Genomic DNA, 14,972 nt, shown 5'->3' with positions numbered 1-14,972 from the left:
AGCCTGACTGAATCGCAGGTTCCTCCCCTCCGCCTTCCATATAAAAGAGCCAGGAAGACGACTCCGAGTCCCATGCAGGATTCTGCGTTCAGGCTAATTCAGGAGGCTTCGGCGTCCCTACGAGCCTTACCCACTCCTGAAGAGGCCTTTGCCTGCATGGCTGCCACCAAACTGCAGGGCATGCAGGAGGGTCAACGCAAGCTCTGTGAGGACCTTATGTATAAAGTCCTACGTAAGGGGGTGAGTGGGGAACTAACACCCAAGACCGACGTGGTTGAGTTGGACCATCCTCCTCCTCCTCCTGCTGCCACAACTCCACCACCAGAGCCACCGCGTGGAAGGAGGCGTGGAAAGAAGACCTGAGAGTGATGGCCCTGGGTTCAGTCTGGTCTGACAAAAGCTGCAGTCTCTTGTATGACCACAGCCTGGGGACACAGATGTCATCTGCTGATTTCCGGATCTCAGGGACTTCTGGACCAGACTGCTCTCCCTTAGGCTCCATTCACACTAGCGCTTTTTTTGATGCATTTTGCATTTTGCAGAAATGCACGGGAATTTTTTAACATGGGTTCCTATGGAACATGTTCACATCAATGCTTTTTTGTTTCTCTGCATTTTTGGAAAGGGTCGGGGACTTTTTTTCATGCAAAAAGCAGCGTTTTGCATGTAATGGATTTCAATGGACAAGCATCAAAAACGCAAGTGCACCGTTTTTGCAGCGTTTTTGCAGCGTTTTTGATGCGTTTTTGATGCGTTTTTGCCGTTTTTTTTTTTTTTTTTTTTTAATTTTTTTTAGACTGTAAAAAAAAACTGTAAAAAAAAAAAAAAAAAAACACAAAACGCAAATCGCGGCAAAAACGCCGCAAAAACGCCGCAAAAACGCTGCTCAAAAACGTGGCAAGCATGAAAAAAAAAACCTCCAAAAACGCTCAAAAGCAACATGCATAGGTGTGAATCGAGCCTTAGATAAGAACTCCTCAGGCCACCAATTTTGCTTTTAAATATTTGATGTGTGCCCTGGGGGTCCAAGGCTTCACCCACTTCTGCAGTTTCTCCAGCGTTGCCTCCCTCTTTGTTTAGTTGTGACCCCTTTTAATAAAATTTTTTGAGGGAAATTCTACTCTCCTGTGTGTGTTTTCATCCAAAAAGGACAGTTTGTTGGTGACGATTCAGGTACATTTCTAACATAAAATGTGAAATTAACAAGGGACAACAACACCAAACAATCTCCTACAGATTAAATATAACAACATATCAATGGTGTTGTGGGAACTTGTCACAAAAAACACACACAAACATTTTCGGGAGTACAAATCAAAATCCCCCCCAAAAAATAACACCCTTCAAAAAAATACAAACACAAAAAAAGAATCTACATTAGAGCCAAAAAAAAAAAAAATGTTGTCAGATGTGAGAAATCAAAATATATTGAGGGAATCCCGATAAATAGTAACGAAATAAGTTTGTGAGAAGTCTGTGTGAATATGAGCAGCAAAACTACTATATTCTTGTCACATTATAAAGAAGAAGAGATTGCGCTGTATTAAACCATTTTTAACATTGCAGTGTGACGAAAGTGCTGTATCCATTGCGAACGCTAGGTTTACCAGAACGAGCTGTTCCGTGTCGGAATTTCTTCTGAGCATGCGTGGCACTTTGTGCGTCGGAACAGGCCACACATGGTCGGAATTGACGCGATCGGATTTTGTTGTCGGAAAATTTTATCTCCTGCTCTCCAACTTTGTGTGTCGGAAAATCCGATGGAAAATGTCCGATGGAGCCCACACACGGTCGGAATTTCCGACAACACGCTCCGATCGGACATTTTCCATTGGAAAATCCGACCGTGTGTACGGGGCATAACTCTCATGCCCCGTACACACGGTCGGACATTGATCGGACATTCCGACAACAAAATCCTAGGATTTTTTCTGACGGATGTTGGCTCAAACTTGTCTTGCAAACACACGGTCACACAAAGTTGTCGGAAAATCCAATCGTTCTGAACGCGGTGACGTAAAACACGTATGTCGGGACTATAAACAGGGCAGTGGCCAATAGCTTTCATCTCTTTATTTATTCTGAGCATGCGTGGCACTTTGTGCATCGGATTTGTGTACACACGATCGGAATTTCCGACAACGGATTTTGTTGTCGGAAAATTTTATATCCTGCTCTCAAACTTTGTGTGTCGGAAAATCCGATGGAAAATGTGTGATGGAGCCTACACACGGTCGGAATTTCCGACAACAAGGTCCTATCACACATTTTCCATCGGAAAATCCGACCGTGTGTACGGGGCATAACACTAGACCTAACTCTGCCCCTCTCTGTAACCCCAACCCTAACCCTTTATACTAACAATCCCTTTAACCACAACACAAACTAATGAAAAGGTAACTCTTTTAGCTTACTAACTTACCCTAAAACAGGATACTGTTTACCAAAAGACAAACCTGTCCTGCTCAAAAAGAGACTGGTGCTAAAGTCTAAGCTCCAGAATATATTGATTTGCTACAATAGCAAAGGGACTATTTTAACATTACAAAACAAACATTAAGGCTGGGTTCACACTATTGCGATTTGGCGACGTCAGGAGATTGTGACCGGCTTTCAATGGAGTAAGTTCACATATCTCCGGAGTGGCCCTGGTGAGAATTGCACAGGGGTCCTGTGCATCTTTTGGTCCATTTCAGGTCCGAATTCAGCCAAAAATTTGGACTGAAATTGGACCTGAAACTGTGAACGGGGACGCACCGGAACCCTGCTGTGAGCTGCTCCGTGCTGCGGTGTGAACCCAGCCTAAAAGAAAAAGCCAGCATTCTGTACAAAAGTTAAACAGTTTAAAAATATGCTATTGCTTAATATCTGGCACAAATGACCCCTAATGATTTCTTACAGCTACTTTTTGTACATCTTCTCTCCAACAAATATTCTATATTCACAAGGAAAGCGAGAAAATTAACCCATTTAAATACTTTGTTGTAAATTCCCTGCAGCACTAGGTAGGTCTGTACCTTTCGATTACCGTTGCTTCTAGGATTACAAAGAATATTTAATACACTGCAATTCTCTTGGTCTCCAAAGGCTTAAGAATGTCAAGCTCCATAACACAAGAGCTAGTTTTCTTTGCTTGTAATTTAAAACATACAGTACAAATGTTGCCACTTTATCAAGCTGCGGCACTAAACATTATTGTTACAACCTGCATAGTTTATAGTTCTCTCAATAGAGCTTTATTAAAATTGTGTTTAGAGTAGCTTAGCTGATTATACTCTGTCTCAGAAATTAACACAATATTTGAAAGTTTCAGTGTGATCTTATTTGATTTTTATTGTGTTGTTTTATTGGAGTTTGGCTGAAGAAAACTAAAACTCCTATGCTCTTTTTATAAATTATATGTCAAAGTGTAAAATCAGATGTATGTATATGGAATGCCAGTCAGCCAAGCATATGGAATACAAATTAGGTAAGCACTTTTAGGTAGGATTGTTGCTAGGATTGTGAAAGACCTGAAGCACCTGTGTACTGGTCTCCAGAGTCCATAAAGTAGAGATTGCAGGATTTAGGAGTGAGCATTACACAGTGTGCAGGGGTCAGAAGTGTGTAAAGCACAGAATGCAGCGATTAGGAGGGCATAGCTATGCAAAGAGTACTGGGGTTAGGCAGTGGTGTACCAAGGGGGGTGCCACGGGTGACACACATTGGGGGGGTGTCAAGCACTGCCCAGGGACCCTGGGTGCATGTGGGGCCCCTGCACTTTCCCTGTCATCGCAGCTTGGTAAAAAGTTGATCGGATCAGCACAGAGTCCAGCGATGTGGGGAGGCTGTCTGTAACTCCCCTGTCATCTCATTATGTTAGGCTGTTCACGATCTCTGGGACCAGCTGCAGTTGGTGGGCGGGGTCGGGTGTGGCTGCCTCCTCTACTCCTCCTACAGACTCCTCCCTTCAGGCAGAAGAAAGAGGAGGAGAGACCACAGCAGTCCGGGAATCTTCATCACCTGACATGCACACTGTCATCACATGCAGACCTAACCTGTCTCTATATCACCATAACCTGGCTCTATATATCACCATAACCTGGTTCTATATACCACCCTAACCTGGCTCTATATACCAGCCTAACCTGGCTCTATATCTTCTAACCTGGCACTATATCACCCTAACCTGGCACTATATTACCCTAACATGGCACTATATCACCTCACCCTAGCCTGGCACTATATCACCTAACCTGCTAGTATACTACCCTAACGCCACTTGATGTCGACGTGCAGTGCGCTGCCCGCCGCCTGGGGAGGGGGCGTACCAGATATAGGATCTGTCCCGGGTGCCAAATGCTCTAGGTATGCCCCTGGGGTCAGGAATGAGTATTATACATGGTGCAGAGGTCAGGTGAGTGAAGGCATCAGAATTGCATAATGAAGAGAGTATACTGATCAGACATGCATAGCACAGAGAGAACTAAGGTCATAAGAGGTTATCACAGAGAATGCAGTGGTCAAGTGCATAACACATAAAGTGTAGGGGTAAGGAGTATGTAAATTACAGAGTGCATGGTTCAGTACATAACACAAAGAATGCATTGGATTGTGTATGGCACAGAGTGCAGAGGTAAGAAGTGCATAATGCACAGTCAGGAAAGCAGAAAGTCAGACACTGATAATGTGAGATCACATCCAACTTTTTAAAGCTGGAAAAAACAAACTGCACTCTCTTCTAGGACCACCCCTCTCTAATGTTTTACCCAATACAGGCTTGATAAGAGAGGTGCATTAGATGCATTATTAAATGAACAATGATAATCCTCCCAAGCACAAATCTCCACCAGTACAGTTGCCTCCTTTGGCCTTTTACTTGGTTAAGGCTTAATTAAGACCATAGGTGTGCGCAGCCTCTTGCATTAGGGTGTGCACCCCAAAGCTCAAATACATATGCATGTGTATATGTACTGATGGTGTCAGTAGGGCAGTGGACAGTGTCATTATTTTTATTTTATTTTTAAATTAATTATTGTATTTTTTAACAATTTTTTGGTGGATGAAATATCAGTGGTCTAAACAGGGGGGAATATGCACCACACAAGGCGAGTAGGGTGTGCCCAGGCACACCTGGCACACCCTGTGCGCACGCCTATGATTAAGACTATTGTACAGAGAGCCTCATGTAGCTCCCCCTGTTTACTCCCCTGTGACTCAGTGGCATCTGCATCTGGTTCTCTCATGCATTTGGTTCTCTATGCTTCAGAAACAGTCTTTTGAAACCATTCCTCTTTCTATCCTCACCTACAAGGTGGTATTTCTTGTAGATGGCACCTCTTATGGTGAGTGTTCGAGCTGGCAGTCGTATCTTGCAAGGAACCACATATATATATATATATATATATATATATATATATATATATATATATATATAAAAATATATATATTAAATATAGTATTTATTTTTGCATACGGACAAAAGGGTGTTGAGGCCTTGGACTTCTTTCTTACCCAAGGTAGTACTCATTGTTGTACCTGCCTATGTTTACTTAACCCCTTCATGCCTAAGGGTAAAACGAATCCCAATGCCTAAGCACAATTTTGAAACTTTGACATATGTTAGTAAAACCGTACATATCATCACAACCACTTTGGGCATCCAGGTGGATTGATTATACCTTGTCTTTTTCAGGACAAATTGGGCGTTCATTTGGTAGCAAATGGTTATGTATATCTGCTATTTTTTTTTATTCTTTATCAAAGGAAAATCTGGCCAAAATAGTATAAAAAACATTTTTTTTTTAACCACTAAGCCCTTCAGCCCTGGAGGATTTGGCAGCTCAATGACCGGAGGACTTTTTACAATTCGGCACTTCACTGTTTTAAGTGGTAATTGCGTGGTCATGCAATTTGCGTCCTTTTCTTCCCCACGAATAGAGCTTTCTTTTGATGGTATTTGATTGGCTCTATGATTTTTATTTTTTGCGATATAAACGGAAAAAGACCGAAAATTTTGAAAACAAAATAATATTTTCTACTTTTTGTTATAAAAAAATTAGTAAACTCAATTTTAGTCAAACATTTAGGCCAAAATGTATTCAGCGACATGTCTTTGGTAAAAAAATGTCAATAAGCGTATATTTATTGGTTTGCGCAAAAGTTATAGCGTCTACAAACTAGGGTACATTTTCTGTTATTTACGCAGCTTTTAGTTTATGACTGCCTATCTCATTTCTAGAGGTGCTAAAATGGCAGGGCAGTACAACCCCCCCCCAAATTACCCCATTTTGGAAAGCAGACACCCCAAGGAAATTGCTGAGAGGCACGTTGAGCCGATTGAATATTTTATTTTTGTCACAAGTGATTGAAAAATGACAAAAAAAATTACACAAAGTTGTCACTAAATTATATATTGCTCACACATGGCATGGTTATATGTGGAATTACAGCACAAAATACATTCTGCTGCTTCTCCTGAGTACGGGGATACCACATGTGTGAGACTTTTTGGGAACCTAGCCGCGTACAGGACCCCGAAAAACAATCACTGCCTTCAGGATTTCTAAGGGTGTACATTTTTTATTTCACTCCTCACTACCTATCACGGTTTCGAAGGCCATAAAATGCCAAGATAGCACAAACCCCCCCCAAATGACCCCATTTTGGAAAGTAGACACCCAAAGCTATTTGATGAGAAGCATGTTGAGTCCATGGAATATTTTATATTTTGCCACAAGTTGCGGGAACATTTTTTTTTTTCTGCACAAAGTTGTCACTAAATGATCTATTGCTCAAACATGCCATGGGAATATGTGAAATTACACCCCAAAATAAATTCTGCTGCTTCTCCTGAGTATGGGGATACCACATGTGTGAGACTTTTTGGGAGCCTAGCCATGTACAGGACCCCAAAAACCAAGCACCACCTTCAGGCTTTCTAAGAGCGTAAAATGGTGATTTCACTTCCTCACTACCTATCACAGTTTCGGAGGCCCTGAAATGTCAAGATAGCACAAAACTCCCCCAAATGACATTTCAGGGCCTCTGAAACTGTGATAGGTAGTGTGGAAGTGAAATCACCATTTTACGCCCGTAGAAAGCCTGAAGGCAGTGATTCCACATATAACCATGCCATGTTTGAACAATATATCATTTAGTGACAACTTTGTGCAAAAAAAAAAAAAAAGTGTAATTTTCCCGAAACTTGTGACAAAATATAAAATATCCCATGGACTCAACATGCCTATCAGCAAATAGCTTGGGGTATCTACTTTCCAAAAAGTGGAGAAGCTTATGTCATACATCACCCACTCTTCAAAGCCCTTTCTGACACTTTTTTGATTACATGAAAAAATATTTTTTTTTTTGCAAGAAAATTACTTTTAACCCCCAAACATTATATATTTTTTTAAAGCAATGGCCCTACAGATTAAGATGGTGGGTGTTGCAATTTTTTGTTCACACAGTATTTGCGCATCGATTTTTCAAACGCAATTTTTCTGGAAAAAACACACTTTTTTAAATTTAAATGCACTAAAACACACTATATTGCCCAAATGTTTGATGAAATAAAAAAGATGATCTTATGCCAAGTACATGGATACCAAACACGACATGCTTTAAAATTGTACACAAACGTGCAGCGGCAACAAACTACATACATTTTGAAAAGCCTTTAAAATCCTTTACAGGTTACCATTTTAGATCTACAGAGAAGGTCTACTGCTAAAATTACTGCCCTTGATCTGACCTTTGCGGTGATATCTCACATGCATGGTGCAATTACTGTTTACATATGACACCAGACTGACGCTTACGTTCACATTTGCGCGTGAGCATAGGGGGACTTTTTTTTTTATTATTTATTTTGCTTTTTTATTATATTTTTAAACTGTTCCTTTCATTTCTTTTTAATCATTTTTATTATTATCTCAGGGAATGTTAATATCTACTATGATAGCAATAGGTAGTGACGTACTCTTTTTTTGAAAAAATTGGGGTCTATTAGACCCTAGATCTCTTCTCTGCCCTCAAATCTGACCACACCAAGATCAGTGTGATAAAATGCTTTGCCAATTTCCCAATGGCGCTGTTTATATCTGGCAAAACCTAAGTCATGAAATGCTTGTAGCTTCCGGTTTCTTAGGCCATAGAGATGATTGGAGCCATTCTGGTCTCTGATCAGCTCTATGGTCAGCTGGCTGAACCACCGGCTGCATTCTCGGGTTCCCTGTTGGGACAGGAGAGCCCGAGAAAACCATGGAAGATGGTGGGGGGGATGTTCACTCAAACTGCTTATAAAAGCAGTCTAGAGGCTAATTAGCCACTAGGATTGCTTTTATCTGAAAGCCAACCACTGACTGAAAAGAATGATACCAAGATGATTATTCTGGTAAAGCCACTCAAAGTCCAGCAACATACCAGTATGTTGCTGGTCCTTGTTGGGCATACATTGTAATGTTCTTTTTTTCATGCAGCCTGTCGGCTGCATGAAAAAAAGAGATTAATCGGTGGGTATGCTCACCATTAGAATACCGCCCTTCATCCATCCACTTCTAATGATGGGCATACATGCACCATTTTGTTTTTAACTGTGGTGGTGAAATCACCTCCTACAACGCTGGAGTCGCTGATTTACGTATCGTGGGAGCAAATGCTGTTGCTGTCAAGATAAATAAATCAGTGCTGCAGCTGAATGGCCTAAAAAATATATGCAGAAGCATGGGGGAATCCACCTCAAAAGTTAGGAGCAAATCGCCCCTCCATCCCTGCTGTCCCCATGCTTCGGCATATATGCTCTTTTTTTTACTGTGGTGGTGAAATCACCTCTGACAGCTCTGGAGTCATGGCTTAATGTATCGTGGGAGCAAACGCTGTTGCTGTCAAGATAGATATGAAAAGGGGAATACCATCCAAGTAGGTCATATGAGTTGCCAGCATCCCTGATAACACTGAAACATGAAAAGGGGAATACCATCCAAGTAGGTCATATGAGTTGCCACCATCCCTGATAACAATGAAACATGAAAAGGGAAATACCATCCAAGTAGGTCATATGAGTTGCCACCATCCCTGATAACAAGGTCCCTTCACCTTATTGATGTCTGGAAGTAGCCATTAGAGGTGCGGGGCGGTGACAACATACAGATATTCTGGGACCTCTCCAGATAATCCCGTGTGTTTTATATATACATTTTTTCTTTTCCCGCCCCTGTATTCATCCACCCATCCTTTAGGTTTCTCTGTTTTTCAGGTTTCTCTGTTTATTATTTTGTGTTTATTATCTTTTTTTGCTCCATTACACATATGGAGCTGCTTGCTAGTCTTCTGCTTTTTGTCTCCTCCTCCGTTGCAGCTGTGATACTGAGGCCGCGTCTGTGTCTCCTATCGCACTGGCGGGGGAGGAGCCGCACACGTGTTTGTCTTGTTATTGTTTGTAACCAGTGACAGGAGGATGTTGTAATTCATATGCTCCTCCGCCGTTGGCATGGCTCCCCCCCTGTTTCCTCTTCCTGTATGGAGCGGCGTCATGACGTGTGGCGCCCGCACGTCAATCAGCGCCGCACCTGTCGGCTCCCCGTTCCACTGCTTATCAAGCCGCCGCTTACCGAGTCAGTGACACTGTCCTGCTCGGCGGCGGCGTTCATGGACCCAGTGAGCGGAGCTCCCTTGTTGCATAAAGATACAGCTCTACACGGTAATCTCGTTTGCTGTCCCTCTTGCCCCTTGTAGTTACAATACTTTTTTAGGCTCCTAGTTTTGCCTGTTTTTGATTGTTTCTTTTTGGCAATATATATTATATATTGCTATAGATAAAAGACACTTTTGTGTTTTGTGATTTGGTCTTTTTGCCTTATATTATAGACCCTGTACTCGCAGGAAATCTTTACCCTTTACAACTTCTTTGGAGCTGTCCGTGCACCTAAAAGTTTCCTATTCCGCTCTTTGAATTTGGGGGTTCCCTTTCTCCTATCCCCGGTAACTCTCGCTGTGCATCAGCATTAGGGTAAGCTATGCTTATGAGATTATTTTACTTGTAGGTCCCGCTTGAACGCGTGGTGGATGTGTGGACCTGCGTCCACGCTGTGGTCATTTTTTCTATATTTTTTCTAGTTAATGTTTCACTACAAGTTCAGGTATTAGTCCATGTAAGGATAAAATGATGCTGAATAAATGGAAGGCAGCCAGTCTATAAAAGCTAGAAAAAGCTCTGGAACAATAAAAAAGAAAGAAGGACGGTCCCCTCTAAGTGCAGCATGTATGATAAAAATAAGTGCAGCATGTATGTTAAAAATATTTATTACAATAGATAAAAACACTCACATTTGAGTTGCTAAAAACCAGCATGTAAAGTAGTTTCATCCGCATGCTCTCGGGGGATGTGGGTGTCACGGGCCAGTGGCGGGGTTCCTGGGATGTGAGTCCTGTGACCTGGGTCCTGGTAGCTGTTCTGGTGATGCCGAGGGTCCTCAGAGCCTCTGGACGGCCAGGATGTCATTCATGGATCCTCCGTGGAGCGCCGTGCTGACCTGCGTCTTCACTTCCGGGAGCGGGGTGAGGCGGGCGGTGCTTCGCGTTTGGAGCATGCGTGCTCCTTCATCAGGCTGTGCTTGTGGCCATATTCAGTGTGGGAATTTGTATCATAGGCACTGGGAGGGGTAGAGAGGTAATTGAGAGGAGGGCGGAACTATGTATAATTGTGTACCTTCCACATTGTGTACACCCCATCTCCATGGTTACCTACGCGCCCAATCATTATACATAGTCCCGCCCTCTTAATTACCTCTCCACCCCTCCCAGTGCCTATGGTATAAATTCCCACAATGAATATGGCCACCAGCATAGCCTGATGAAGGAGCACGCATGCTCCGAACGCGAAGCACCGCCCGCCTCACCCCGCTCCCGGAAGTAAAGACGCAGGTCAGCACGGCGCTCCACGGAGGATCCATGACTGACATCCTGGCAGCCCGGAGGCTCTGAGGACCCTCGACATCACCGGAACAGCTACCAGGACCCAGGTCACAGGACTCACATCCCAGGAACCCCGCCACTGGCCCGTGATACCCACATCCCCCGAGAGCACGCGGATGAAACTACTTTACATGCTGGTTTTTAGCAACTCAAATGTGAGTGTTTTTATCTATTGTAATAAATATTGTTAACATACATGCTGCACTTAGAGGGCGCCGTCCTTCTTTCTTTTTTTATCATACCTGCAAAGCAAATACAATAACACATAGTAAAAATAAAATAGAGAGAACTATAGATATAGAACAATAGTGAGCGAACAGTAGAGCGGACAGTAGAGAGCAAATATAAGAGAGAGAACAATAGAGAGAGAGAGAGAAGTAAAATACAACCACAACTATTTTTGCTTTTTTTTTTGTGTTTTTGAGTGTTTTTTTTTTTTTTTCACCTTTTTCACTTTTATAAAAACTGTTAAAAAACTTCAAACTGAACGTTGGGGATTAGGGTCTCTCAAAATGTGATGGCCATCACATCTTTCGAGACCCCAAGACCCTGTGTTAGTGTGCCTATGACTGTGTGGTGCTGTACCCTACGCTAATACTCAACTAGTGTGTGGTAGCATTTGAAACATTCACCAATGCAGAGACCAGGTTGGTCAGGACAGGAGGGACAATAAAAGCGGGTGTCAAGCCTAAATCTGCATTTGCTGCAGACAGGACATCTTCTTTGGGGTGTTCTTTGCACAGGGGTACCAGGGAGGACAAAAGGAAAATGCCTCTCATGCAGCCGGCTCACTGTATTTGCGTTGGGAAGTTGGGCAAGAGTACCGACTGGAGACAGAAGGGCTCTGACAATCTCTTCCTGGAATTTAAGGAAGGATCCAGTCCATCCTGAAGCTTTGTATAGCACAAAAGTGTTCAGCAAAGCCAATTGAAATAAATAAACAGACACTTTGTACCAGCGTCTGGCCTTACGGGCAATTAGGTACAGCACCAACAACTGGTCGTTGAGGTCCACCCCTCCCATGCTAAGGTTGTATTCATGGACACAGAGGGGTTTCTCCACAACACCAGTCGCCATAGGATTTGGACTGCCGTGTCTGCGTGAAGCGAGGACAGAACGAAAACGTTCCGTGATTCCCTCCACTTCACTGCTAACAAATTATTACACTTCAAGCAGGCTCTCTCCCCCGTCTAAGTCGGGATTCTACAAGCCGTTGGGGGAAGCCCCGGCGATTAGAATGCAGTGCCACATGTGCCAATTCCACAATCAAAAAGGTGACTTAAAAGTGGCACTCTTGTGTAATAATTGTCCACATACAAGTGGTACCCCTTTCGGAATAAGGATGACACCAAGTCCCACACTTCTTACCAGCGCTCCCTATGTAGTCTGGGCAGTTCTCCGGCTCTACGTGATCTTTTCCCTCATAAACCATAAAACTACATGTATAGCCTGTGGCCCTGTCACAGAGCTTATACATCTTGACCTAGTATCTGGCACACTTGCTGGGAAGATACTGTTTGATAGACAAGCGGCCAGAAAACGTAATCAGGTACTCATCAACTCAGACAACTTGATCGGGACTAAACAAGGCTGCAAAACGTTGGTTGAAGTGGTTTACGAGGGGCCGAATTTTGTAGAGCTGATCAAATCCAGGGTCACCCCGAGGACGACAGAGTTCATTATCGTTGAAATGCATGAACTGCAAGATCTGCTCATATCGTATCCTGGTCATGGAGGCAGAGAACACGGGCATATGGTGAATCAGGTCAGTGGACCAATATGACCGCAACTCACTCTTTTTAGTTACGCCCATGAGGAGGGATAGGCCCAGGAAGGTCTTAAATTCGGAGACCGTAATTGGTCTCCAATTTCTGGCAAGGGTCAGCTGGGCATTAGCGGCAATGAATTGACCAGCATACAACTCTTGGGACTCTGGTTGCGTCATCGGATCTCCTTCTGACGGCGACTCCCACTTTCCCATTGGTTGCTTTGAGGCCAGGTGATCTCGAGCGTGCGCCCGCTGTGCATTTCGGACCTTGTATGCTCCGGGATTCTACCTAATGCGCATGCGCGGATGCTCCATTCTAGCGTCCGCACACCTGATCGAATTCCGATCAGGTGTGGGGGGTATATAATAGCCGGCCCGTCCATCCAGACAGCTGGACATGACAAGCGCCTGCACTACAGACACTGGCAAGGTAATTTGTAATTGCTTCCTATTCCTTATCATTTTTGAACAATCCCCTTCCTTACTCTCAATGCTGCTCTTATTCATCCTTTCCCAGGACTCATCAATCCCCTGTCACAGACCTATTTTCAACCACCAGTTTTCATATGCAACATGAACAATCATCTTCCTTAGCCATAGGCTGTACAATACAGCTCATTTGGTAAGCCCTTCTTTTACCAGTTACCTCTCACCTCTTTATTGGAGTGTTGTCATTACCTTTATCTACAAGGATAAATGGTTTATTTTATGCATTTTTTCAGATCATCATCCATTACCGTCACTAGCTTCCTAGCTTGTCTCCTCAGCCACCTTCAGGCGCTTTTGTCTTATCAACCAACCTGCTTTTAAAGTGTGAGTCCTCTTTGAGGCTTCAATGCCCTATTAATTTATGTGCGGTCTTCGACCCTATTTACGTTCTAAAAAATTGCGTGTCTTATACACACTTTGAATCTACATAGCCACTACCTTTTCCTAATTTCCAATACATTTGATTGCTAGGTCTTTTATGTGCCCCCTGCAAACATAGATACGGTGCGGTCCGGCCTTTCCTCAGCTGGGGATTCTCCGCCGGGCCTCCCCCGGGTGTCTGGTTTCCACGTATGTTTGGGATTTTGGGGTTCCATGTGGTTACCTCCCCTTGTGAATCAGTCCATACCTCAACTTATACCTCAAGTTATATTTTTAGTTTGTTTTCAATTAGCTTATACCCCAATGTCTATTTGTTTGTTTATATGATGTTTTTGTATCTCTATGCATAGATTCTTGTATATTGCAACAAGCTCTTACCATTCCCTGAGGAAGGCAATGTCTTGGCGAAACATGTAGGAAAGGATACTGAGCTCTTGCTTTGAAGGCCGTCTCTACCTGGCCCACCCCACTTCATTATGGTCATGTACAATATCTATGTTAATTGCAGCTAATGATTTTAATATTCTCTGTATGTAATGAATTGTGTTAAATAAAGTATATTTTTGTAATTTTACACTTATTATCTTTTATACTCTTCTCTCTGGCACCGTTATAATCCCCTGCTCTCCCCATTGATGACCAGCATACAAGTTACTTTGGTCCACAATAGATCTATAGAGATCTTCAGTGAAAAACAGCGAATAAAAATCAAGTGATTCTACCTGAATTCCAGGTTGGCCAGTGAATGGGGGAAGTACGGGTGCTGCAGAAGTGGTGGGTTCCCAATTAGGATTGGCGAATGCAGCAGGAAGGGCACTGTGTTTGTCTTTTCCTTGGTGGCAGCAGGACACTATTCGTGCTTGCCACCTCGCCAGCTTGAACTGCACGTATGGGACTCGCCACGTCACCAAGTGTTACTGCAGTGCTGGATGTACGACCAGGATGTACTAGGCCGCTGGTGCTTGCCAGTTCACCAGAAGGAATAGCGGCGCTAGTACTGGCTCTCTGCTCCATACGAGAGCCCTGTGGTTCCTGCACCTCAGTGACAGCAACTCCGTCATCACAGCTATCTGTCGGGGTGCCGCTGTCATCTACAGGATCGTATTCTGAGCTTGAATCTGACAGATGAGTGACTTCCTCTTCACTATCTGTCATGCTCAGAAACGTGTAGGCCTCTTCACTACTGTACCTTTGATTTGACATTTTGGTCTCTAAATTTACTGGTACAGTAGTGAGACTCACAGGTAAAAAAGCTCCTGACTGTTAGCAATTGATTCAAATGCTACCAAAAAACCTGTTATGCCCCGTACACACGGTCAGACATTGATCGGACATTCCGACAACAAAATCCATCTATTTTTTCCGGCGGATGTTCGCTCAA

This window comes from Aquarana catesbeiana, linkage group LG11 (assembly GCF_042186555.1).
Source record: "Aquarana catesbeiana isolate 2022-GZ linkage group LG11, ASM4218655v1, whole genome shotgun sequence".
Taxonomy (NCBI): domain Eukaryota; kingdom Metazoa; phylum Chordata; class Amphibia; order Anura; family Ranidae; genus Aquarana; species Aquarana catesbeiana.
The sequence above is the reverse complement of the archived record's forward strand: the minus strand, read 5'-3'. Positions refer to the sequence as shown.